This window comes from Vulpes vulpes, chromosome 14, assembly GCF_048418805.1.
Source record: "Vulpes vulpes isolate BD-2025 chromosome 14, VulVul3, whole genome shotgun sequence".
Lineage (NCBI taxonomy): Eukaryota > Metazoa > Chordata > Mammalia > Carnivora > Canidae > Vulpes > Vulpes vulpes.
In genome coordinates this window covers 88,041,097-88,068,322 of record NC_132793.1, presented here as the reverse complement: position 1 = coordinate 88,068,322, position 27,226 = coordinate 88,041,097, and the positions used below count along the sequence as shown (strand labels likewise).

Genomic DNA, 27,226 nt, shown 5'->3' with positions numbered 1-27,226 from the left:
TGTTAGGTCACAAAATAGGTCACAACAAATTTTAGAAGATTGAAGTCATCAGTATCTTTTTCTGACTACAATGCTAAGTAAGAAACTAACATTAATATCAGGAAGAAAACTGGAAAAATCACAAATATATGGAAATTAAGCAACACACACCTGAACAACCATTGGATCAAAAAAGAAATTGAAAGGGAAACCAAAGAATATCTTGAAACAAACAAAAATGGCAACACTATATAGCGAAACTTATGGGGTACAGCAAAAGCAATTCCAAGGGATACGTTTACAGAGATAATGCCTAAAATCCGTGGGATTTTAAAATCTGTGGGAAAACAGATTTTAAATATACAATGTAACTTTACACCTCAAGGAACTAGAAAAATAATAAACTAAAAAAAATAAAGTTAGCATAAAGAAGGAAATAAAGATCAGAGCAGAAATAAATGAAACAGAGACTAGACAAACAGTAAGAAACATCAGTGAATGTCAACTTGCTTTTTGAAAAAATAAAACTGGCAAGCAAAAGCTAGACTAAAAAAAATATATCCAAATACATAAAATTAGAAATAAAAGGGGTGGGAGTGAAACCAACGCCTGGCTCGGAGCAGTAGCCTTGACAGGGCCGCCGAGGGTTTCTCTGGCCAGCGCTGCTCGCACCAGTCTACAGCATGGGAAATACCTTCGCAAACCTGTTCAAGGGCTTTTTTGGCAAAAAAGAAATGAGCCTTCTCATGGTGGGCCCGGATGCTGCGGGGAAGACCACCATCCTGTACCAGCTAAAGCTGGGGGAGATCGTGACCCCCATTCCCACCATAGGCTTCGATGTGGGGACCCTGGAGCACAAGAACATCAGCTTCGCCGTGGGGGCCGTGGGCGGCCTCTGTGGTGCCACTGCTTCCAGAACACGCAACGTCTCATCTTTGGGGGTGACAGCAACGAGGGAGAGGTGTGAATGAGGCCGTGGGGAGCCCGCGAGGATGCTGGCGGAGGATGAGCACGGGGATGCTGCGGATGCCGGGGATGCCGCCCTGCTGGCGTGGCCAACCAGCAGGGCCTCCCGAGCACCCGGAACGCGGCTGCGATCACTGCCCAGATCACGGCCAGGTTCACGGCCCAGATCACAGCCCAGATCACCGCCCAGCCGGGGTGCACTGCCTGCACCACAGGAACCGGTACACCCAGGCCGCCTGCGCACAAGCGGGCACGGGCTCTGTGAGGGACTGGACTGACTGTGCAAACAGCTCGGGAACCAGAAGGGAGGCACCCCGGCCCCTCGCCCCCCCCCCTTGCACCCTCTTCCTTCCTGTGGGGTGAGGCCAGAGCTGTCTCCATGGTCTGGCGCAGGTGCTTCACCAGCTGTCAACAGCAGCCGCAGCCTGCAGCCGGGTTTTTATTTAATGTAATAGTTTGTGTTCCCAACGAGGCAGTTTCTGGGGCTCCTATGCAATATTACTCAGCTTTTTTTATTGTACAAAGAGAATCAACCCAGAGTTCAATACTGAGAAGGGATTTAGGCACGCGGGCCTCCGGGGTCGCCATGTGGACCAGCCTGATGCCTCCTCTGGGCTTAGGTCTATGTTGAGACCATTCTCGTGGTTGGTTTTTAACCCAACTCAGTGCATTTTTAAAATCGTTACAAATACAAGAAAAGGAGAACACTTGAACACACAGAAGGGAGAAACGTGCCTAGTGTAGGTTCTGCAGTGGAGGCCAGAGTCCAGTCCACGGTGGGCTGTGTCCCGTTGGGAACGGAAGACGGGCCAGAACGAGTCACCATAGGGTCCCTGTGATCTCTCTGTCTCAGGTCATGCTGCATCCCCTAGCGTTTGTGCTTGTGCCTGTGCCTACACGGCTGCCCAGGAGACGGGCTGGGGGCTGCGCTACCGCCCACGGACCCCGCGGAGGGACCACGGCCTCCCTGGGGGCGGCGTGGGCATCTGGCTGGCTCCGGGCCACCTGGGGTCTCAGCGGCAGGAGTGCGGGCGGGCGGGCAGGCCAGTCATCCCAGCGCCTCAGCCCCCGCGGCCCCCATCTACATGTGCTTTCACTCCCTCAGCCTGCAAGGGTCAGATTTGGCATTGAAACGACAACCTCTACTGTTTTCTTTTGTATTTTGATAAACACTGAAGAAGCTGGAGCTGTTCAACTTTATCTTGGGGAAGTCCCCAGAATTGATTTATTTGGTGTTGTGGAACCTCTTACTTACTGCTTTCAATACACGGTTAGTAATCAACTGTTTTGTATACTTGTTTTCAGTTTTCATTTCAACAAACAAGCACTGTGGGGATCCCTGGGTGGCGCAGTGGTTTGGCGCCTGCCTTTGGCCCAGGGCGCGATCCTGGAGACCCGGGATCGAATCCCACGTCGGGCTCCCGGTGCATGGAGCCTGTTTCTCCCTCTGCCTGTGTCTCTGCCTCTCTCTCTCTCTCTCTCTGTGTGACTATCATAAATTAATAAAACAAACAAACAAGCACTGTAATTATAGCTACTAGAATAAAATCTCTTTTTAAAATAAATAAATAAATAAATAAATAAATAAATAAATAGGATACAGATTACAACTGATACCACAGAAATCCAAAGGATCATGAGTGCCTACAATGAACAATTATACCCCAACAAATAGGATAACCTTGAAGAAATGGATAAATTTCTAGAAACACACAATCTACCAAGATTGAATTATGAAGAAATAGAAAAATATGAACAGATCAATAATGGGTAGAGATTTAATCAGTAACCAAAAATTTCCCAACAAACAAAAGTCATCCAGTAGTGAATTCTACCAAACATTTAAAAAAGAATTAATACCAGTTCTTCCCAATTATTTCAAAACATTCAAGAGAAGAGAGCACTTCTAAACTCATTTCATGAAGCCAACATGACCCTTATACATAAGCCAGACAAGTATACTGCAAGAAAATAACATTAGAGATCAATATCTCTGGTGAACATAGCTGCAGAAATCCCCAACAAAATAAAATAACGTGAATTTTAAAAACACATTAAAGGAACCATACACCATAATCAAGTCAAATTTATCCCTGGATGCAAGGATATTTCAACATATACAATGTCAATAGTTCACATTTAACAGAATAAGGGACAACTATCATATGATCATCTTAATAGAAGCATTTGACAATCATTCTTGTCGTTCTAGCATTCTTTCATGCTAAAAGATATTCTCAATGAGTTAGATATATAAATAATATACCTCAACATCATAAAGATCATAGATGATAAGCCAATAGCTAACATCATACTTAGTAGTGAAAAACTAAAAACTTTTTCTCAAAGACCACAAAGAAAACAAGGATCCCACACTCACCACTTCTGGAAAGTACTGGAAGTCCTAGCCAAAACGATTAGGCAAGAAAAATAAATAAAGAGATCCAAATAGAAATGGAAGAAGTAAAATTGCCTTGGCAGATAACATGATGTTATATATAGATAACCCTAAAGACTCCCCATACAAACAAAAATAGCCAAACTGTGGAAGGAGCCACGATGCTGTTCGACAGATGAATGGATAAAGAAGATGTGGTCTATGCATACAATGGAATATTCCTCAGCCATTAGAAACGACAAATACCCACCATTTGCTTCAACATGGATGGAACTGGAGGGTATTATTCTGAGTGAAATAAGCCAATTGGAGGATAATCATCATATGGCTTCACTCATACGTGAAATATAAGGAATACTAAAGGAATTACAAAGGAAAGGAAGGGAACTGAGTGGGAAAAATTAGAGAGGGAGACAAACCATGAGAGACTCCTAGCTCCGGGAAACAAAGGGTTGTGGAAGGGGAGGTGGGTGGTGGGATGGCAGTCACTGGGTGACAGGCAATGAGGAGGGCACTTGATGGGATGAGCACTGGGTGTTATACTATATGTTGGCAAATTGAATTTAAATTTTTTAAAAATGTAAAAAAAAGAATATATCTTGCAATTTGTTCAGACATTGTATCTCTAAATAAAATTTCACAGATTATCATTTAAAAAAACAAAATAAAAACTATTTAAACTAACAAATTTAGTAAGATTTTAGGATACAGAATCAACATGGAAATATCAGTTGTGTTTCTATACACTGAAAATGAACTCACCCAAGAAGGAATTAAGAAAACAACCTTATTTATAATAGCACTAAAAAAAAAATGCTTGAGGAATAAATTTAAGCAAAGAGGTGAAATATCCATACACTGAAAACTACAAACATAGGTGAAAGAAATTGAAGACAAAAATAAATGGAAAGATTTCCCATGTTCATAGATTGGAAGAATTAATATTGCAAATACTATACAAAGTGATCTATATAATCAATGCAAACCTTGTCAAGATTCAAATAGCATTTTTCACAAAAATAGAAAAAATAATCCTAAATTTCCTTGGAACCACAAAAGATCCCAAACAGCCAAAGCATTCTTGAGCAAGAACAAAGCTGGAGTCACCTTCCTGATATTAAACTTCTTGATGTTACCAAGCTATAATAAATGAAACAGTATGGTACTGGCATAAAAACAGACAGATGGACCAATGGGATACAATAAAAAGCCTAGAAATAAGCCCACCCATATATGGTCAACTAGTCTTTTAAAAAGGCACCAAGAATACACAATGGGGAAAATATCATCCCTTCAATAAATTGTGTTGGGAAAATTGAATATCCACACACAAAGAATGAAATTGGACCTTTGTCTCACACAATACCCAAAAAAATCAATTCAAAATGGATTTAGAATTAAATGTTAGATCTGAAACAATGAAACTTCTAGAAGAAACATAAGGGAAGACATTGGTCTTGGCAATGGTTTCTTGGATTTTACTTCAAAGGCAACAAAAGCAAACACAAACAAATGGGACTACATCAAAGTAAAAAGTTTCTTCACAGGAAAAGAAGCAATAAGAAAGTAAAAAAGCAATCTATGGAATGGAAGAAAATATTTGCAGAACATATATCCAATAAGAGATTAATGTCCAAAATACATACAACGAATTCATACAACTCAATAGCAAACAAAACAAAACAAAACAAATATTTTTTTAAAAACCTCCAAACAACCTGATTTAAAAATGGGCAAAAAACCTGAATAGACATTTTTGTAAAACAAAAAAAAAAAAAAAAGACTTACAAATGGCCTACAGATATATGAAAAGTTGCTCAAAGTCATTAATCATTAGGAAGTACAAATCAAAACAATAATGGAATATCACCTCACACCTGTTAGGATGGCCATTATAAAACACTCAAAAGATAACAAATATTGGTGAGAATGTGGAGAAGAGGGAAGCCTTATACACTTCTGGTAGAAATTTCAATTGGTATAGCCATTGTAGAAAATAGAATAGAGGTTCCTCAAAATATTAAAAATAGAATTACCATCTTCTCCAGCAATCCCACCTCCAGGTATGTAGCCAAAGGAAATAAAATCACCGTCTCAAAGAGATATCTGTATCCCAGGTTCATTGCAGCTTCATGGTCACTTATATGGAAACAACCTAAATATCTGTCAACAGATGAAAGGATAAAGAAAATGTGGTGTGGATTCATATACACAATAGAAAATTAGTCAGCCTTCAAAAAGAAACAAATCCTGAAATTTGCCACACTATGGATGAACCTGGAGACATCAGACAAAGTGAAATAAGCCAGGCACAGAAAGATAAATACTGCGCGGTATCACATGCGCAATCTGCAAAAGTCAACGTCAGTAATAGAGAGTAGAATGGTAGTTACCAGGGGTTGGGATATTGGTGCAAAGGGGAGATGTTGGTCAAATGGTACAAACTTTCTTCCTTTTTCTTTTTCTTTTTTTTTTTTTTTTTAGCTTTTATTTTTAAGTAATCTCTACACCCAGCTTGGGGCCCGAACTCACTACCCCAAGATGGAGAGTTGCACGCTCCTTTGACTAAGTCAGCTAGATGTTCGCCACTGGTACGAACCTTCCATAAGTTTTGAAGACCTAATGTACAGCATTGTAACTGTAGGTAGTAATATTCTGCATGCTTGAAATTTGCTAAAAGAACAAATCTTAAGAGTTTTCACCACACAAAAAAATGCAGTAACTTGGAGGTGATGGGTGTCAATTAGCCTGATTATGGTATTCATTTCACAATGGACACATGTATCAAAACGTCACGTTGTCTACCATAAATATACACAATTTTTATTTGCCAATAATACTTCAGTAAATTTGGGGGAAAAAAATAACATCAAAGGGGAAAGCACAGGGCACGTTCTGAAGCTCCAGGAGATGCTACTCCGCGTCTCCACGGGCCCTGGAGAGCCGCATCCTGCTCTCCCCTCCAAGTACACACTAGCCCAGGAGGATTCTAGACAGCTCTGCCTGGTGGCCCAGCTTCCACTGCACCTGGCCAGGACAGGGAGCCAGCTTCTTCACTTCCTCCACAGGTGGCCTCCCAGCTGTGCTGTGGCGCTGTGCAGGGCAAGGTGACATCTTTCCCACCGGCCTGGTCTGGAATGGATCCTCTGCCTTCAAGGCCAGCCAAGTTCCAGCCTGTGTCAACTCTGCTCTCAGAGCAGAGTAACTCCTCCCCAGGTGCAGTGCAGATGAGGGGATGAAGAAGTGGTGGAGGGAAGGAGGGAGGGAGTGGGGAGAGGAGGGGTGATGGGGTGGTGGGGTGGAAGCTCTGCAGAGGATACAGTCTGCACCTGGGAGCTAGAAGTGACCTCCACCTCTGCAAGAGCTGGAATAGGTCTGTGCGGCCTCCAACCAGCCGCATTCAAGAAGTGGAAGTGAATTAACATTTTATCTGGATTTTATTTATTAAAATGGCTTAAATGGTATCTAAAGTATGCTAGGTGTTCATTGCCTCCGGTGGAGCAGAGTATGGGCTAGAGCTCAGCCTGCTGGTCAGTGGGGGAGACATCCCCTCCACGGAGGGGGTCCCAGGCCCTCTGGTGATCTCCCGGCCCCTTCCAGCCACTGGGCCACCCATCCCCCAAACCCTGGCCTTGAAGTTGCCCTGCTAGCGGTTTCCCTTGCATCCATCCACTGCTATGTTCCGAGGTCTCAGAGGTCGGCATGCAGAGAGCAGAGAGTCACACTGAATTCGGCTGAGTGGTGAGCAGCCGCTGGGGCGGGAGTCGGAAAACTAGGCCCCAGCCACGGTGAGAAAGGCAGAGGTGCAGGGAGCTGCCCCGTACCGTGTGGTTGGCTCACTAACAGGCCTGTGGAGGAGCTGGCCCACCACTGGTCGGGAGGGAAGAAACATGGCAGAGGCCCGGTCAAGGCCATCGGTGCAGATACTGTGGCTGGGGCCGAGTGAGAGGAAAACCAATAAGCAGTGTATCCCGCTATGACCCAAGATGGTCACAATAGCATCTCCTATCCCGTGTGCTTTAGTACAACTGAGCTTGACATGCCTCCCTCAAGGGAGTGTGCCAATTGCCCTGAAAGGCCCAGGAGAGTTTCTCAGCTCAGTGGCTCTTGCACATTCCCTTCAGGACCAGGAGGAATGGATTGCCCAGAGGTCATGGGCCAGGACCTATGTGTTCAAGGGAAATGGGCAGGTGGACTCTGAGCCAGGGCAGTAGAGAGGTTGGGGTGCAGAGGCTTCCCCCATACCCTGTAAGCATGCACTTCCTCTCAGAAAGCCAGTCGGCCCGCGTGGTGAGGAGCCTCTAGATGGTGCCAGTAACACCTTGGGTAAGCCAGGGGCTGGGTCTGCCTCTTCCACAGCCAAGAAAGAACTCGGCTGACCATAGTGGCCAGCTGCTGAGTGCTTGGCCAAAGGATATGCTGTTTCCCAAATCATAAGAGCTCTTCTCCCTCCCTGGAGCCCAGAGGAGGAAGAGGTTGACCCTGCCTCTCCGCCCCCCCTTTCCTTACAGCCACCAGCTCCCACTGCAAGTTCCAGACAGTGGTTTCCCCACCGGCGGCCAGAGGGCGCCCTGCTCCAGGAGGCCTGGCCCCTGCCCTCCCCGCCTCAGCGAGGTCTGATGAGAAATGGATGCCTCTGGGCTCCTGGCCCTCTGAGGAGAGTTTGTGGGCTTGATGAGTTTACTTTACCAAGTATTCCCAAGTATGATTCCATCTGGGGAAGAAGGAACCCTGTGGCTGTGTGTGGACGTATGTAAATACAGACACTCAAGCTGCTGGGGTGGGCGCAGGCCCAGAGGAGCCCTGGCATGCCAGGGGAGAGCCAGCTGTGGGAGAGGCGGGCCGTTCTCTCTTCTGGACTTCTTGGAACATCGTAATCAACATTCTACTTTCTCTGTGCAATAGAAATTTTTAGGAATGTGACTTGGCTTTTCTGTAGGTGCCATGGGCTTGTGAAGAGTCTTTTCTCTGAGTATGTGAGGTGTGTGTGCATGTGTAGAAGTGTGGAGCGTGTGGGTGTATATGTGGTATGTCGTGTGAGTCCCCATGTGTGGGAATGTATGGTGTACATGTGTGTGCTATGTGTGTGTGTGTGGTATGGTGTGCGTGCATGTGTGAGTGTGAAGGGTGAGGGTGTACATGTGATGTATAGTGTGATGTGTGGTGTGTGTCCTTATGTATGTATAGTGTACATGTGTGGTACTGTGTGCATGAGTGGTATGTGTAGTGGTGTGTGCATGTGTGGCATATGTGTGTGCATGTATGTGTGGTGTGCCTGGCATATGTGGTGTCTGTGTGTACAGTATGGGTATGGTATGTGGATGTATGGGTATGCTTGTCTGGGGTGTGTGTGGTATGGGTACATTTGTGATAATGGGGATGTGTGTGTGTGATGTGAGTGTGGAGGTGTGGGTGTGTATGTGGCATGTGGTGTGTGGCACGAATACGTGTGATATTTGGGTGTGTATGTGTGTGGTGTATGGTGCGTGAGTGGTGTGTGGTATAGGTGCCTGTAGAATGTGGTATATGTACATAGGTGTATGTGGTATATGTGTGCTATGGATGCATGTGGCATGAGAGAGGCGTACGTGTGCACATAGAGTGTGGGTCTGTCTGCGTGCGTGTGTGTGCACAGACAGACACACATGTTTCCATCGCTGGCGTGTCGCCCAAGGCCAGGTGCAGGCCTGAGTCGGGCCCTGTGTCCACTCCGGGGATTGCTCAGGTCTGAGGGTCAGCCGCACGTGGGGAACAGACAAAAAGAGTGCAGGGGGTTGGCCTGAAAAATCCAGAGAAAACTATTCCTGTGAGAGTCTCTGGAAAAAGTAGCTTCTGGAACTCCAAAGATCCCACAATTCTCACAGCTGTGACCTACTCTCCTTTCACTGTCCACGACTTCTGAGCCCCCAGAGGCAGCAGGAAGCACCTCTGCCATTCACTCCACCTCAGTCCCACAGACACTGCACACCACAGAAAATAACCTTAAAAAAAAAATAACATTTACACAAATAGGAAGGGGCAAGTCAAAGGCTCTGTCCCAAGACTCCTGAACCACAGCCACGGAGGGGCAGCCATCCACAGAGGAACATCTGGGCCACTGGGGGGCTCGTCGGCCCCAGGCCGCTTGGCTCCAGGGTGAGGCTTTGCTGGCTCCCCTCATTCCAGAGCTGCAGGTTAGAGCCAGGAAAAACAAGCCCCAAAGCCACACGAACGGCCGCAGATACTGAGGGAGGTGAGTGAGCCCAGGCTCTCAGAGTTCCCCCACTAAATCAAATGGCCCTCTGAGCTCCAGCGAACCCTGAACATGCCTCCTTAGCCCAGCCACGGTGAGAAAGGCAGAGGTGCAGGGAGCTGCCCCGTACCGTGTGGTTGGCTCACTAACAGGCCTGTGGAGGAGCTGGCCCACCACTGGTCGGGAGGGAAGAAACATGGCAGAGGCCCGGTCAAGGCCATCGGTGCAGATACTGTGGCTGGGGCCGAGTGAGAGGAAAACCAATAAGCAGTGTATCCCACTATGACCCAAGATGGTCACAATAGCATCTCCTATCCTGTGTGCTTTAGTACAACTGAGCTTGACATGCCTCCCTCAAGTCAAGGAGGAGAGGGGTGTCTGTTCCCCCTACCTCGAATCTGGGGGTGCTTGTGATGTGCTTATAACCAAAGGAATACAGAGACACCTGGGTGGCTCAGTGGTTGAGCATCTGCCTTTGGCTCAGGTCATGATCCTGGGGTCCTGGGATTGAGTCCCCCATCAGGAGCCTGCTTCTCCCTCTGCCTATGTCTCTGCCTCTCTCTGTGTCTCTCATGAATAAATAAAGAAAAATCTTAAAAAATAAATAAATAAATAAATAAACAACCAAAGGAATACAGTGGCAGTGATGCCACGTTACTTCCAAAGCTCAATCAGAAAACACAATGAAGCCAGACACTCACCTCTGGAGCCATCAGGCGCCAGGTAAGAAGTTGGGACTGTGACGAGGCCACCATGCTAAGAGGAAGCTCAAGCCACGTGAAGATGCCACACGGAGGTGCCCTGACCCTCGGCCCAGCAGCCAGCATCGTGTGGGGAAAACATGAGAGAAGATGTCTTCAGATGATTGCCAGCTCTTAGGTTGCCCTTAGCAGTCACCTGGGGCCTCGGACATCACAGACTAGAGGCAAAGCAGTCTCCCAGGCCCTGTTCAAATTCTAGACCCACAGAACTGTGAGCATAGAAAGATCGTTGTATGCTATGAAGTCTGGGGATCACTGGTTATTTTCTGACAGGAACTGGAACAAGTGACCGAGGGAGGCATCTTGAAAGCTGTGCCAATCCACCTTCCTGTCTTCTGTCCCTTTGGCCAGTACTGCTGGGACCTAGCAGGCCACTGCCCCTCCCCGTCTCTTGCAGGTAATGACCCAGGCTCTGGTCATGGGAGCTGCCTCCTGTGACACAGCTTACCCATAAGCCCCCGTGACCCCAGGCCCAAGAAACCAGGTCCACAGGTCTTGTCAGGCAGAATTGGTCTGTGTCCTCCCAGGCCTGAGGAAGACACTGGTGGCCCAAGAATGGGCTGTTCACCCTGGCTGAGCTCCAGGGCTGGATTTGCCCAGATATCCGAGCCTGATGGATGTATGGAGGCCCAAGTCCTGGGGTGCTGCAGCCACCAAGTCCTCATGAGTGGTGAGCAAACCCCCGTCACCATGAACTGGTGTACTCGGAGAGGGAACAGGCCTTCCCTTTGTCCCTCGTTATCAGCCTGGGCTCCACCCTCCTCTCCATCAACTGCTCTCTCTGCTTCAGAGTGGACAGATGAGTGGAGATTTCCAGGAGAGGGAAAAAGGATGTCAGGTCCCCATGGCTGCAGAAGCAGGGCTGGGGCTCCTGGCCCAGTGCTCCCAGTCCCAGGCACCTGAGTGATCCACAGGAGTCAGGGCCCCATCATAGCCACCTTCATTGGCCATCAATTGATCTGCTCCCTGGCCAGCGGCCTCTGCAAACCAGCACCACGGATGCCTTTATCCTGCCTGCTGCGATGCCCACCAGGGAGCCAAGGGGCAAGAGAGAGGCCCCTAGGGATGGGTTTGACTTCCCAGAGCGTGCATCCGGAAACAACCTTGACCTTCTCCTACCACCCCCTCCACCCCCCCGCCATTGTGCACACGGGAAAACAAAGTTCCAGAGGAGCAGCCAACCCAAAATGTGTCATCACTAGGGGCAACCCAGCTGAGGGGCTTGCTTGCTCCCCGGCCTGGGAAAAAGTTGTTGTCCATCCCAGTGGGGGCAGGTTTTTGTTTTGTTTTGATTTTTTAAAAAAGCCTGAACTAAATCAGCTTTTTAAAATTCTGCTCCAGGACACATCACTGCTTGCAGACGGTCCAAAGGGGCAGATCCCGGCAGAGAGAGGACACATTCCAACAGAAACCCTTGCAGATTCCCAGACACCCGTGCGCAGCTCCTGCCCAAGACCAGAGCCTCCTGCGGGAATCTGTCCCTTTCACTCAATCAGCAGCTTTTATGCTCGGATGAAGTTAAGAGATTGAGTTCTTTGCTCGTGATCTGACGCACTTGCCATATTTTCTCTCCTCTGAACAGTTGGACATCTCAAAGTGGAGGGGTCATTTGTCATTATTTCATGTTGTCACACACATTCAATTAATTGTCGCATCAGACCAAAGAGCAGTGCTAATCCAGCTGCGTGGGACATGACTCCAGACTTCTTTGTGAGTAATGGAGATAATTATGGCAGAAATCCAGCTTCCCTTGTTTCAAAAGAAATCAAGTCAGCAGCCTGGCTGGAGGTTCCTTCCACTCATTACATCCTGAGCGTTTTGCTGGGAAAAACCAGGAAGCCAGCCAAACTGCCCAGGGCCGGCCACCTTCTCTTAACTCCCAGCCATCGCCCCAGGCCCCCATTCCCCACTGGGGGCTGCCTTGCCCTCCTAATTCCCCTGCTCCAAATGCCACTGTGCTTTACCCCTCCTCTGAGGCATCTAAAGTCTGAAGCAGGATTGCAGGGCAGCTCCTGAGCACCCCTGCAGGGCTGGGGAGACAGGGCACCAAGCAGAAGGGAGGGAGCTAGTACAACATGACCACACTGCTTTCTGCCCTTGCTAAGGGTGGACAATAGGGATCCAAAGGACATCTAATGATGAGACCTTGGAAATCGAGTCATTACCCACTACTCTTTCCCCAGTTGATTGTCAAGTTTTTAAAAGATTCATAATACCAAATGTTAGTGAGGATGTGAAGAAATTTTACCCTTTGTATACTCCCACTGGAAAGGTAAGTAAGAAGAGCTGCCTTGCAGAGCAATTGACAGTAGCCATTAAACATTCAAACCCATGTACCCTTGGACCCAACTCTTCCATTTCTTCATAGGGTTTTTCTTTTTTTTTTTAAGATATTTTATTTTATTTTATTTTATTTTATTTTATTTTATTTTATTTTATTTTATTTTTAGAGAGATAGAGAGATCACATGAGCAGGGAGGGGCAGAAAGAGAGAGAGAATCCCAAGCAGGCTCAACATCCATCAGGGAGCCTGACGCCAGAGTCAATCCCAGGACCCTGAGACCATGACCTTGAGCTGAAATCAAGAGTTGGACACCAAACTGACTGAGCCACCCAGGCGTCCCTTCATATGTATTTTTTTTTCTAAAGAACATATTAAGGCACTGCATGCATAATAAAAAAATAATAATGGGTAAGGTAAAATAGAACAAACAGAATTTTTTTGACTGGATATGAGGGTTACAAAAAGTTAAGAGGCACAAACCACAAAAACAAACAACCTGAAAATAACAAGTTTGGGCAAGGATGTGGAGAGAAGGGAACCCTCATGCACCGTGAGTGGGAATGTAAAATGATGCAGCTGCTGTGGAAAACAGTATAGTAGTTCCTCAAAAAATTAAACATAGAATTACATTTCCACTCCAGCAGTTCCGCTCCTAGGTATATGCCCAAAGATCTGAAAACAGGGACTCGAACAGGTATTTGTAGAACCCTGTTCAGAGCAACATTATTCACAATAGTTAAAAGGTGGGAACAGCCCAAGTGTCCATCGACAGATGAATAGACACACAAAATATGATAAAAACATACAGTGTAATATTATTCAATCTTAAAAAGGAAAAATTCTGACACAGGCTGCCACATGGATGAACCTGTGGGACCTTATGCTAGATGAAATAAGCCACGAAAGGACAGATACTGTATGATTCTACCTCTATGAGTCACCTCGAGTGGACAGAGTCATAGAGGAAGAACATGGACTAGAGATTACCAGGGCCGAGGGGAGGGGTAAATGAGAGGTAACGTTTAATAGGTACTGAGTTTCAGTTTGGAGTTCTGGGGACAGATGGTGGGGATGGTTTGCAACATCGGGAATGCACTCGTAATTTGAATTATTGCTGAGGGATTATACATTTTTCAAGTTAAATGGTTAAAAAGGGAAAATTTGTTTTATGTATATTTTACCATAATAAAAAAAATAAGTTATGAGGCAATCTCACCATTGTAAATAAACTTTCTGGGAACCCAAGAGGAAGTCAAAACAAAATCGTTTTTGCAATGCAGTATCAATAGGGTCAAGAGGCTAAGAAGTGGCAGATTAAGGCCCAGCCTCACCTCACAACTGCCTGGGTGGGCCTAAGGTTGACGCCGACAGAGTCAGGGTGGAGGAGTCTCCGGGCACTCCCTGGGATGGCCCTGATCCCATCCCTACCACCTGTGGGAGATGTGGGCCTTCTGCTGGCACCTCCTTCAGACTCGGGTCTGGAGTTCATTATTTCCCTACTGGACCATGATTCTACTTTGTAACGACCATGGTCTACCAGATGTCCATCTGTTGGCAGCATGGAGGAATGCAAAGACAAGGTCTGAGGGGTCATACTCCATACAAATCCTGCCCCTCCTTCTCATGTATTGACTAATCTTGACCAAGCTTGAGCTTTCTCAATTTCTTCACCCGCAAAACAGGAAACAGTACCTCACAGGACTATTGTGAAGGTCACATAAAGAAAATATAGAAATCACTGGGCATACTAGGTGTTCAGTAAAATGATACTTATTTTCTCTTGTTGATTGGTAAGTTCATGAAAACTTCATTTTATGTGCAAAAGCCCGAAGTTAGCTCCCTCCCAGTTAACACGCATCCTTGCAACAACCAGTCAAGAACCTTCTGTGTGGTAGTCACAGCGCTGAGTGCCAAGAATGGAAAACACAATCCTCAGCAGGGGCTAGGGATCTTGTACCAGAAGAAAAAGAGTAAGTCACTCATGGGGCCAGCCAGTGGCCAATGGCAGTCTCCCCGCATGAGGCAGCCACGACGCTCATGACAAGTGCCAGAGGTAATAGCACCCCTGTTACGGTGCCTGGTGTCAAGAAACTGCTTACCATACATGTACTTCCTTTTGCCTATTGTGCAAACAAGAAAACCAAGGCTCACAGAGGTTGGGTGGCTTGCTTGTGATCACGCAATGAGTGGCAGCCTCCAAGTCCAGGCCCCTCTCCAAATTCCACTGGAAGCAAATCCACATGAGAATGGGAATCAGACATTCAGAGCTGGATGCATAGGGTCTTTTTGGGGGGATTCACTGAAGTGTTTCAACAGCCCAATTTGGCTGGAACTTCCGAAAAGAAAACTGGGCTCTTTCTCCCTGTCGTGCTGGTCCCCGGCTGTGCCAAGAGCCTTTCTAAGTGGAGGGCATCAGGAACAGCAGACTGTCCCACAGCTGGGCCTTGGCATGACTTCCCCTGAAGCGCAGAGAGGACTGATGAGCAGCTGGAAGTCTTCGTAGCCACTGTTGGGGATCAGGATGCCACTGTCCCCTCAAACTAAATCATCATACTTTTTAGGAAGACAGTCAAGGTCCACTCAACTCACATTGGGTCTGCCACAGACTCTGAGGGGCATTGGTGGCTGTCATAGTCTTTCCCCATAAGGGGAGGTGATGTGGCATGGGCACGTTGTCCCCTCTGTTGGCCAGGTCCCACCACAAACACTGCACCAGAAGAAAAAGAGTAAGTCACTCCTGGGGTCAGCCATGAGCCTCTGGAGCTCCCCACCACCCTGATGGCCCATGGCCTTGGCACCATGGGATATGGGACAGATCCATGCATAAACTCTGGTCCTCAAAGTGTAGCCAGAATCAGCAGCCACCTCAGGATGAGGATGTGTGCGATGAGAACTCATTCATTCCAGGGCAAGGTACATCTGAGGGTCAAGGGCAGACAACGGGGACAGTGGGTCTATCCAAATATTATAGAAATTTCCTCTGAAACACCAGGACAATTGATGTCACATTCCAGGGGAAACCATGAAATCACCTCAACTCCTCATCCACACTGAGACTCAAAGGCACCAGGGATAGCAAGGGATGAGGAGTGGAGTTTTGGAAAGAGCCAAAACTCTTTGATGTCCTGTGAGTCCCCTCTCTACCCCGCAAAGGAGAAGAAAAGTCAAGGGTGTTTCCCCCTTCCCCTCAAATCTCATAAGAAGGGCCCCGAGAGGAACTCTCAGAATCTTCATATTGTCTCCTGCAGCATAGGGCACACAGTGGATCAACACCCTCCTGGACAATCTGAGACACGCCATGGGCCCAGCATACAGCTCTGATGGCAGAGTGAGGGGGAGGTCATCCCAAAGTCAGTCCAAAGGGTGAGTCCCATGTAATGGAGAACTGCTGAGAAGCCTAGCTAGAGAGACGCTGGGCATGCCAGTCCTCACGGAAATGTGCTTACTGAGGCCAAGGGCGCTCAGCAGAGCCTACCTGAGGGAGTGTGAGGGTCAGGTTCCCTGGAGAACTCAGTGCCCAGGAAAGAGAGTTCTTTCTAAAAAGCTGGCTGGTCTAGGGGGAGCCCATGTGAGATCACCATGACAGCACCAGCCAAGTAACAGCTTCCTAACTGCCCTCTCGTCTTCTCTCCTCTGCCTACCGAACAGGAAGGCATCAGAACCTGAGCAAGATGAGGAGTGGAAGGAGAAGAAGACACAGACATCACCCCCTTCCCAACTCTGGGCTTCCTACGAACACAACCATAAACGAGCACCTCACTGAAGCAGAGAGACAGGACGGGCACCCAGAGTGACCAAGAGCTATCTGAAAAGAGGGTGTCAGAAAGGACAGAGGGCTTGCCTTGTGTGGTGACTTTGGGGCTGGTGCAAGGAAGTAGGACTTTGCTCTAGATTGGGTGTTGTCAGGAAGCAGGTACAGTGCGGTAATTGGGTGTCCCAGTAAATCCATATTGTCTGCCAGGAGAGCAGCCTGGACCAAGGTGAGGGAGCAGGAGTCAGTCATTTTAACTGAGAAGACATTTGCTGTTTTGTGGTTGGCACGGAGACCTTGTTGGTGTCTGTGCTCAGACACGGTTGTGAAGTGGCCTTGGTCGTTGCACTCCATCATAGCCTCGGGATTGTCTTGCCTCACACTGGTGTTGAATGAGGTTGTTTGTGTCCACGGGACACCAGGGCTGGGCGGGGAGTGCCAGGCCAGGTCTCACCAAAGCCAAGGCCCAGCTCTAGGAGCCAGGCCCAGCCCCAAACCAGGAGCTGCTTTTCTCTTTCTCCATGAAGACAACAGTTCTCAATGTGGCCTGCAAGTTCATGTGGTCTGGTCCCCCCAGCTTTCCAGAGTCATAGTCCATCTGCTATCGCTACACTGGCCTTTCTACACCCTGGAAATGCCTTCTTCCTCCAGTTACTACCTACCTATCTTCCAGAACTCAATTGTCACTTCTCAGCATCCCCAGGATAAGATGTTCTAGTGCCACCTCTCTCTCCCTCTACCATGGGTATAATTGTGCATGTTTTCCTGGGGGTCCCTCAGCACCTCAGTCCCTTCTTAGACCTTAAACTCCACTAGGGCCAGGACTTTATCTCTTCTGCTTCACTGCAAGTGCTGCCTGAAATGCCACGTCAGGAAGGGTATGTGAGCCAGACAGAGGTGCTGTGATCATTTGGTGATGTCTGCCATGGGCGTGGAGCTGGGAGGAGGTGGCACAGGTATCTGCACCTGGAGTCCTCCTGGAGCCATCATCTTCAAACCATAAAGCCCAGAACATTCTCCCCACTGGGACACAGAAGAGCTGAACTCCAGAGCAATAATCTCCATCCCCACAAACTGCATTGAAACATTTTAAAAGGTGCCCTGATAAATTTAAAACATGCATTGCTCTTATGCTCCTAAAGAGGTTTGAAATAGGAAACCCATTATGCTGGGACAGGAGGCTTTTCTTGGAAATGATTGTCTGCCCCGAATGTTAATTAGAACCTTAATTTCTTGCCAGCATTAGGGGATTTATTAAGTGCCCTTCAAAGCCCCATATGCTAATAGGAACTGAGGAGGCATGCTCAATCAATTCCAAATGAAAGGCAACTTCACTTTCAGACCTACTTTGGAGTTGCCAACCAATCTCAAAGCCAAATGCACAAGCTGCAAGCAGGACACCTCTTCAACTTTCATGGGTCTAAGCACACTCACAAGGGTGGCTCCCTTTCCAGGTGTTAGACAACAAACATTGTTGTTGCCAGAAAGGTAGAAGAGAACGTGCAGACCAGACCAGACCATACCATATGAACATGCCCATCCATAGTCTGACTTCATTTATTATAGAGTCTGTGCCTGCATGGGAGCCTTGTGGACAAAAGACAGTTTTGATGTCTTTTGGGCGTCACTGCTTTGACACCCAGAATGATGCACCCCCGGATGGAGTGGAATGCAGCTCTCTAACAGAGACAGTTTGGGATGAGACTAGCAGGCATCCAAACTTCAACCAAAAACCTTCCTCTAAGGGAACTCAGAAACTCGGACACAGAAACTCTTCCAAGGCTCCAGACACACTAGAAAGCCTCCCTCGAGACCCATGCCATAGATTAAACAGATAAGCAGTGGCAGCCAGGTGTCCCTGAAGAAGAGCTGTGACATTCAGGCTAGTAGGATCATGGAGGACAGCTTCCCATGGGCAGTCTCCCAAGAGTATCCCATGCCACACAAATCCATGCCTGGTGGTGGTTTGCCTGAAGCTGAGTGTCTTCTGCCAAAATGTCCCCCTCTTGACCTTTATGTTGTTTATCATCTGATTCCACTGTGACAAAAGTTGATAAGGGGCGACAACGACCGGGGTTTTCACCAGGAAGCCCCAGGGTGGCATTCCACATGCCGATATCCCATGGTTCTTGGCTGGCCCAGGCTCTTGTCTGTGTGTCACCACTGGATGACTTGGGGAAGCCAACTCATTTGATTAAACGGAACTGCCAAATAATCATTCACACCAGTGGGGTGCTCTTTTCAAGGGGTTGAAATTAATTGATGTCCCAGAAGGATTTCTGGCTGGAATTTCCAGAAATCCAAGTCATAAGAATGGCAGTGCTGGTGAGCATGTGCTCAGTGTACACGGGGGTGAGGAGTTGTGGGGGACCCTGCCTTCAGACCAAGGCAGGCCATGTGATGGTTGGGGCCCAACCAAGCATCAACCCTCCACAATTGATGGATAAACCCAAACGAGCCCTCATTCCTATGGCTTCCTCTTTCCAAGGTGTGTTTAGGAGTGACTACCACCTCTTTAAATAAAATACGATACACAGTGGGGCACCTGGGTGGCTCAGTTGGTTGAGCGTCTGACTCTTGGTTTTGGCTTAGGTCATGATCTCAGGGTTATAGGATAGAGCCCCATATTGGGCTCACATTCAGTGGGGAGTCTGCTTGAGATCCTCTCTCTCTCTCCTTCTGTCCCTCCCCCTGCTTGTGCACAAGTGCTCACTCTCTCAAATAAATAACAAAATCTTAAAAAAATAAAACCATTTTAAAAATGCGATACATAGTAACATACATACAATAGACAAAAGAAATGGTTTATAAGTATAAAGGTATTTTACATATTCAAATGTATAACCATGATGGAACAAGATAAAAATTATTAACTCAGGAGGTTGCAAGGACTTTGTGCTCTGCCACTCTCAGACAAGGGACAAGAGCCCAGAAGGTAGATTTTCAAAAAAAGAAGAAAAAGAAGTCAGTGAGGATAGGGGAGAAGAGGCCGCATAGAGTACGCCACACATCAGGGGATCTTAGAGTGGCTGGAGCTCATAGTGAGTAGCGAAGTAGGAAAGGAACCCAGATGGGGCATGATGAGCTAGCAAAGCAGAAGTTTCCTTAGCATTTCAAGAATGTTAAAAAATGCACATGGAGGTGTGTCTGGGTGGCTCAGTCTGTTGAGCGTGAGACTCTTGATTTGGGCTCAGGTCATTGAGCCCCACATCAGGCTCTGCACTCAGCAGGGAGTCTGCGTGTCTCTCTCTCTCTCTCTCTCTCTCTGCCCCTCCACTCACTTGCATGTGAACCTTCTCAATCAATCAAATAAATAATCAAATACATAATTACATACATAAATAAATCCTTTTTTAAAAAACCGGAATGCACATGGAGGTTTTAGTAAAACTTTTTATGGATATGGACCAAATTCTTAAATGTTTTGGAAGATGTAAATAAAGTTGGAAATTACTATCTGGGTTGTGTTTCTTTAAGTATGAACGAGACACAGCTTTGGGTCTGGATACAATTAAAAATTGAAGGTTATGATTGATGGTTCCCTATCAGCCTTATTTTCCAATTTTTTTTCCTGGCTATAGAGTTTTAAGGAAATTCTGATTCACAGAGACAATTAGTTGCAAATGATAACCATTGTTAACAAGTTTGTCAAAGAGATGACAAAAGCTTTATTTTAAGGTTTGCACCAAATGAAGTGAACCCATAAGTACCACTCAATGTGTTGGTGGGCACTGGTGTGTAACTAGTTGGTCACACTGATTGAGTGTGTGTGTGTGTGAGAGAGAGAAAGTGAAGAAGAGGAAGAGAAGAAGGGAGGGAGAGAAGGAGGGAGGGAAACATCTTTAAGACAATTTACAAATACAGGGGTTGACCCTTGAACAACATGGGTTAGGGACACCATTCTCTTGCCCCACAGTCAGAAATCCACATACAACTATTGACTCCCCTAAAACACAATTACTATTAACCTACTGTTGACCAGAAGTCTTACCAATAATATAAATGATAGATTAACACATATTCTGGGGACACCTGGGTGGCTCAGTTGGTTACACATCTAACTTCGGCTCAGGTCATGCATGATCTTGGGGTCCTGGGATCAAGCCACACATGGGGCTCCCTGCTGATCGGGGAATCTATTTCTCCCTCTTCCCCTCCCCTTGCTCTCTCTTTCTCTCTCTCTCTCTCTCTCTCTCTCTCTCTCTCAATAAATAAAAATTCTTTTAAAAAAATCACCACATATTCTGTATGTCACAGGGTCCTGCTTACCTCCGGAGGCTCTAGGGATGATCTGGTGACTCAGTCACCCTAGTCTCAGCCTCCATGACCACACAAGCTTCTCCTCTGAGTGCCTGCATCTCCTCCTCTGTCTCTTCTGAGGACACTTGTCTCTGGGTGAGGACCCACTCAGGTAATGCAGAATGATCTCATCTTAAGCTCTGTAACTGAATTACATTTGCAAACACCCTTTTTCTAAATAAGGTAACCTTCACAGGTTTCTAGGAATCTGGCCATGGACACATGCTTTGGGGAGTCACTATTCAACCACCAATGGGGAGTCACTATTCACCCTTTCTCCCCTTTGTCACCATATGTCTGAGAAGCAATCCTCACATTTCCTGGCACCCAGTAAGTGCTTGCTCAAAGGTGGCTGATCTTACACCCCCAACCCTTCAACTCTTACCCGTTCATCACTTCAACATGGACCAAAACCTCTCGTTCTCTGTTTGGCTGACTACATTCTCACAAATGGCTGTTTTTCAAAATCAGTCTCATTGTTTCATGTCAATTGCCAACTGGCTAATTTGCTTACTACCAATATTAGCCAAGTGGTATTGTCATTATCATTTGCAGACACTCGGTCTAACATCTCGACATCAGAACTCCCTTCCCCTCGACACACCTCACACTCGTGCCAGGACCATAACCTGGAGCCACGAGTTTGTCGAACCATCTTTCCTGACCCTGTCCCCCTCGGAAATGCTGCATCCCTGCCAAGGCAAGCACACAATCCCTCCCTGTCCTTCTCAAGGGATTCCTGATGCCAAAAAGAAAAAAGCAGTACATCCATGTTCACAGCAGTGTTATTCACAATATTAGCCAAAAAGTGGCAAAAACTCAAGTGTTCACTGATGGATGAAAGCATCAACAAAATTTGGCCTCTCCACCCAATGGAACATTACTGAGTCTTAAAAAGGGAGGATATTCTGGCACCTGCTACAACACGGATGAACCCCATGCCCCTCCCTCCTCCTTCAGACAGGCTCACACCCATCCTGGAGGCACTGACCCCCTTAGTCATCCTGGGAAGCTCAGAACACAGAGGAAGCCCCTCAGATCTAACCATAGAGGACAAGGGAGCAGAGATCCTGGGATCCTGGGGGCCCTGGGTACTTCCAGGATGGAGGCCCCCAACCTTGAGATCTGTCCTAGGCTCCCATCCTCCCTTGATTCCTCCTGCCAGCCCACCCCGATGCCCTGGCCCCAGCACTGTCCTTCTTCTGTATGCCTTTGTAGGTGGAGGGTCTGTATGCCTGCACCCGGGCACGATTTTCCCCTACTAGGACCTGAAAGAAACTTCTTTATTTCCCCCAGAGCAGGAGATCGGTGAGGAGGCACCAGCTACACCTGGAGGGACGTGGATGTCCCGTCTCTATGGGTTCCGGGGAACCAAGCCAATTCACATGAGGCGTTTGGGTTGTTTATTTATCGAGCCGGAAATCTGTGAACAACAGCAACAGGAATAAAACATTGCTGCATCGCATCCAGCCCAGGGAAGTCAGGAGTCGAGGTACTATTTGCTGTAGTCCAAGAAAACAGTATTGGTGGTAACAGGGGACGTGGGTGCAGCTTACCCCACAGGATGCTGAAGGAGATGACTCCTTCACAAAAAACAACTTTTTCTAACATTTGAGTGTCACCCAGGTCATTCGCTGGGTCTTAATCATGGGAGGGGGTGGGGAGCGTAGATGCTCCTGTTCTCTTTAACCCACAAACTAAAATCCCAGCTCCCTAATGTGTCCCACCTCCTCTGGGGGTTCTCCCAGGATGCACCATCTGCCTCTGACTTCTATGCTTTTACTAGCCCTTTACACCTGCCTAGAATGCAGTCTGCTCCCTTCCAGAACTTTCCAGCCTCCCCAAACCTCTCTCACCTGTCCTTGGGGTCCTCCTTCCCTCCCCCTCATTCACAGAGGAATCACCAGATACCCTAACTTTCCTGAGATAATCCAGATATCACAAACTCTATCTTGGTGTCCCCATGTGTCCTCAAAACGTCCTAGAAATAGCAGGGCTTTGCTAACCTAACTGCTAACCGAGTCAATCACACCCGTAAGAGTAGAATGAAGATGTGCCAGGAGCAGAAACAAGAGCATCTCAGCTACTTGGAGAAAAGCTCATTCCCCGTGAAGTCGCATAAGCCAGCTCCCCGCTGCAGTGACTGACCTCCCTGGCAGAAATGCAGGTAACCACCGGGCCTTTGAAGGGTTCACAGCAGCTCCAATGCCAGAGTTCAGGGAGCCTCGGGAACTGGGGCCCAGGGACTGAGTCTTCTCCTCAGCCAACCCTGCACCTGCCGGGGAGAGTGAGAGGGGGAACCAGGGCATTAGGTTAGGCCTCGGCGAGGCCTCTGCCCCAGGCCACAGTCAAGAGAGCCCTGGTTACTGATTGCTGGTATGCAGCTCCCCGTCTGGGGACCTGGGCTGCCCATTCCAGACAGAGGTGTATGCAGCCCCGTGCTGGGAGCTAGACAGAGCAGGACATCTGGGACACCCTCCTGCACGGCTGCAAAAGTACAATAAAGAACAAAGCCTTCCATGTTCAGGTTGAGCTGCTTTCATTTCACCCAGGGATGTGCACATCAGACCCCTTCCTGGGCCTCTCAGGGAACCCACCTTGGGGCAGTTTGAGGGCATAAGGGTGAGCAAGGCATCCCAGCTCCTGGGGTCCAGCACAGGCTGACCCGGTGCTAGTCTGGGGTCTGCCAGCCACTCTTTGTCCTGGACAGGACCCCACGCTCTCAGAGGGCCTGACCCTTTCCCTGGGCTGGTTCCAGGGTCATCAGAGACAGGGCAAGGGCCCTGGGGGTGGAGGTCGCAGGCACCAGTCTCCTGCAAGGGGCTTGTCCTCTGGTGTTTACCTGTTCAGCCCGCCTGGCTTAGTCACCAAGGGTCTTCGTGCCTCAGCCTCAAGCCCAATTGGACGTCTGAACCCTGATGAATGTATCTCTTCTCATTCATTCACATGTTCCACGCGCTCCGGTTGTGCACCTTTCAGAGGCCGAGCACTAGACCCAAGGACACTGTGATGGATGAGACAGCCAAGGTCCCTCCTGCCGAGGGGAATCTATTCCAATAACAGACTGACATTAATCAGCACACAAGTAAACAAGAAAGTCCCTGCAGATCATGCTTTGTGGTGGGAAAAGCACCGGGCCAACGGGAACGCAGGTTCCTAGAGTGAGTATTCACTGTCGGGCTGGATGGTCAGGAGGCCAGAGGAGGTGGAATAAACTCAGGGTGTTTACCAAGAAGGTTGAGATTTCTCTCTCAGAGCAATCACCCTCAACCCAAGGGGGAACACCCAAGTAGGCCAAGACTAAGGCGGGCTAGACCCAATGTCCTTAAGGGTGTGCGAGTCAAGGACCTGAGCACAGCAGAAGGTCCTGGCACCTCTAAGAACCCCTGACACCCAGGCCACACCCCAGCCAGTAGATTAGAATCTCTGGGGCTGGAGTCCAGACATGGCCCTTGTTGTGAGCTCCTCAGGGGATAGCTCAGGAGAGCTTTAGGGGAGGCAGCACCTGATGATAGCAAAGCCCTGCAGGGGTGGCATGGGTGAGACCTTTGAGGGTCAAGTAGGCCTGAGTTTCGATCCTAGCTCACTTAGCACAAGTTACTTAACCACTCAGACCCTCAGTTTCTGATCTATAAAATGGGTCAATACCCACAGTTCAGGTGTGGTGTGAGTATTGATGAGGAAACATGGAGCATAGAGCCTCCACCCTAGAGCACCCCAAGGTTGGAGCAAGTAGACCCCAATCCTAAGCCCTTCTGACTTTGTGAACCTTGGTTTCCCTGGCTATAGAATGGGGAGAATCACAATCTGTCCTCTATGGGCACACCTCCCAGGGCGAGCCTGCCCAAGCATCCTGCCTCCCACAGTGAGGTGTGTCTGGGGTGGCCAGGGTCCCATGGTTGCCCACACCCCCTGCTGGTGGCCTCTCCATTGATGAGGAGGCCGTTACTGTGAAACCCTGCTTCTCTGCACGCCGAGAGGCCACCCCCGAGGTGTGGTTTTAGCAGAGTGCCTCTAGCCTGCCCAGAAGTTCCCCTGGGCCCTGATGGCTCAACTGCTAGAGCCAGTGTTTATCAGAGAACTCAACGGCTGGCAGTGGCAGGGGGAGTGGGGCCGCCCAGGGAGGCAGATTAAGAGCCACAGGTGGCATTTCTGCAAAGCCCCCAGCCTTGGGAGGGGCCTCTGTATCAGCCTCCATCTGGATCTGGCTTCTGCTCTGAAATACCCTGAGGTCTGAGGTCTGGCAACCTGGAGCCAGGTGGGGGGTAGGGGGAGGACCTCTGAGAGATCCTCCATCTCCTGCTAAGTTCTATAAAGCGCACACAGGGAGTTCAACATCTCCCTGGGGGCCAGAGGGAGGTTTTGTTTTCCTAAAGCCACTCCCACTCCCACCCTCAGTTCCCTGCTGTGTCCCAGCAAGGCCCTGGAGCTGCAGAAACACACTGGTGACCTCCCAAGGGAAGCTCTGGCTCCTGGGAGAGGGAAGACTCCAGCATTGATGGAGCCGTCACTCCAGCAGCCCCCACCCCAGGATGGAGAAGAGCCCCATGGCCAGTATGGACACACCACTTCCCCTACCCCACCCCAAACTCCTAGGCTATTGTCGTTGGAGTAAAAGCTATGAGGCCCAGGTCTGCTGGCTGGGTTAGGAGGGGATGGCAAGGAAGTGAGTTTCCACAAGGGGGGCAGGCACCAGAGAGTGGGTCAGAGGGGGGTGATCTAGGCCACGGCTACTGCCTTGAAGACTCCCAATCCCACATGGGTTCTGGGCTGGCTTTGTGGCCAAGGAAACCGGCATCCTCCCCAAGGGCTCCTGGGGGCCCACTGTGTCCTAAGCCCCCCATGATGCTGGCAATCAAGGGCCCTGCGGGTTAGCCTCCCCCTTGGAACCACCGTGGTGAGGGGAGGCCCAGCTTAGTTGAGGTTCTGGAGATGCTTCTGCTCAGTTTCCTCCAGGATGCTGGGGACAAGCCCCCTGCTGCAGGATGCCCTGCGTAGAAAGTGTCCCCTTTGGGTGAGAGCCAGCATCTCAGCCCAGTACCTACAGCACTGAGCCCCTACTCCCACTCTCAGATGAGGGGCACACCTTGGTAATGAGCCTGTGCTGGATAAGGTGCAGGTACTACAGGCAGGCTCTCCAGTCTTCAGAAAGGCTGGCTCTGACCAAGCAGTGGGTGCTCAGGTGGGTGTAGTCTAAAGCCTCTGCACCTCTGAGCCTGCAGTCCCCGCGGCTCTGTGCTCCACTCCCATCAGGGTGCATGACTCCACTTTCCAGAGGGACACATGAGGCCCAGAAAGACCAACCACCCCATTCGAGGCTGCACAGGATCCCCAGGCCCTGAGCCTCCTACCCCCAACATCTCCAGGAGCCCAGCATCTCCCAGGCCTTCAAGGTCACCCGGGTCAGCCCTTGGCAAACTGACTTTGCAAAAGCTTCTTCCTTAAAGCTGGACCTGGACGTTCATTCATTCAGTCAAAACATCAGAAGGGTGGTAGGGGCCATGGGTGCCCCGAGCCCTGCCCACCCTGTCATGAGACCCTCACGAGAGCCCTGGAGAGCCAAGGAGCTGAATGCAACCCTCTGATTTTCTTCTGGCCCAGGGTACAAGGCCCCCACGCTATGGGTGGGGAAAGCAAGGAATGGGAGGCACATGTGGGCTGCCCCCCACCGCCTGCCTGGGGCTCACACTGGAAGGCCATTCACACTGGCTTCTGTGGCCGGCAGACCACACTCGCCCTGGCTGCTGCCAGAACCCTGATGCGTCCCATATTTCTGGTCGGACAGCCAGTAAAACTCAGTCTCCTCCTTGTAATCCCCGATCCGTTTCCCATTGGAGAAGCTGACTTTGAGCGGACAGAGAACAAAGACCCTTTTGTGAGCAGCTCCGGGGAAGGGAGGGGGGGGCATAAGGAATATGTGGAGCAGCAACCCCAATTCTATTTTGTAACCTCCTTGGTGCACATGAAATCTAAACCATGTCTTCGGAGAGTCACCATGGAGCCAAGTTCCCCTGGCCTGGGACAGTCGCCGTGCCAGCAGGGGCAGCAGGTCCAGGCTGCTCCAGCCCTGCCCCGCCAGCAGCGCGTCCTCCAACACGGCATTAATACCTTTTCTGCAGCTGCAGGAAGTCCAATTTGTGCAGGAGGAAAGTCATTTCATTACCAGTAGGAGCTGGAAAGATGTGATACTGTATGTTGGCAAATTGAATTTAAATAAAATTTAAAAAAAAAAAGGAGCGGCAAAGAAAGCGGCTCCATCCCTCCCCTTCTCTGCTATTCTCAACCATGCGTGTCTTCCCAGCTTCCCCCGGCCTCTTCCTGCCAACACTGCAGGCGGGGACAGAGCGGGAGCGCTGGCCCGGGGGCCCCTGCAGGAGCCGGGCGGAGGCTGCAGCTGTGTCCCCCACCCCTCCTTTCCCGGCTCTGGGACCGCTGGCTGCCAGGTCCTGGCCTGTGGTTTCTGCACACACTCTGGACTCTGTCAGCTGCTTGGTCTGTGCCCACATGTCCTCTTCTCTCTCTAGCAAAACCCTATCTTTCCCTCAAGTTTGAGGCC

The 27,226-nt window shown here is 48.9% G+C and overlaps 1 long non-coding RNA gene across 1 annotated transcript; it reads right to left on the bottom strand.

The window, feature by feature from the left end:
* Nucleotides 1–12,759: 12,759 nt before the first annotated feature.
* LOC140595459 (uncharacterized) lies at nt 12,760–26,960 on the bottom strand. The gene is made up of 3 exons (XR_011997074.1): nt 23,513–26,960; nt 22,819–22,945; nt 12,760–15,327 (listed from the first exon to the last, which is right to left on the bottom strand). It is a non-coding gene; the product is annotated as an uncharacterized lncRNA (long non-coding RNA).
* Nucleotides 26,961–27,226: the final 266 nt, after the last annotated feature.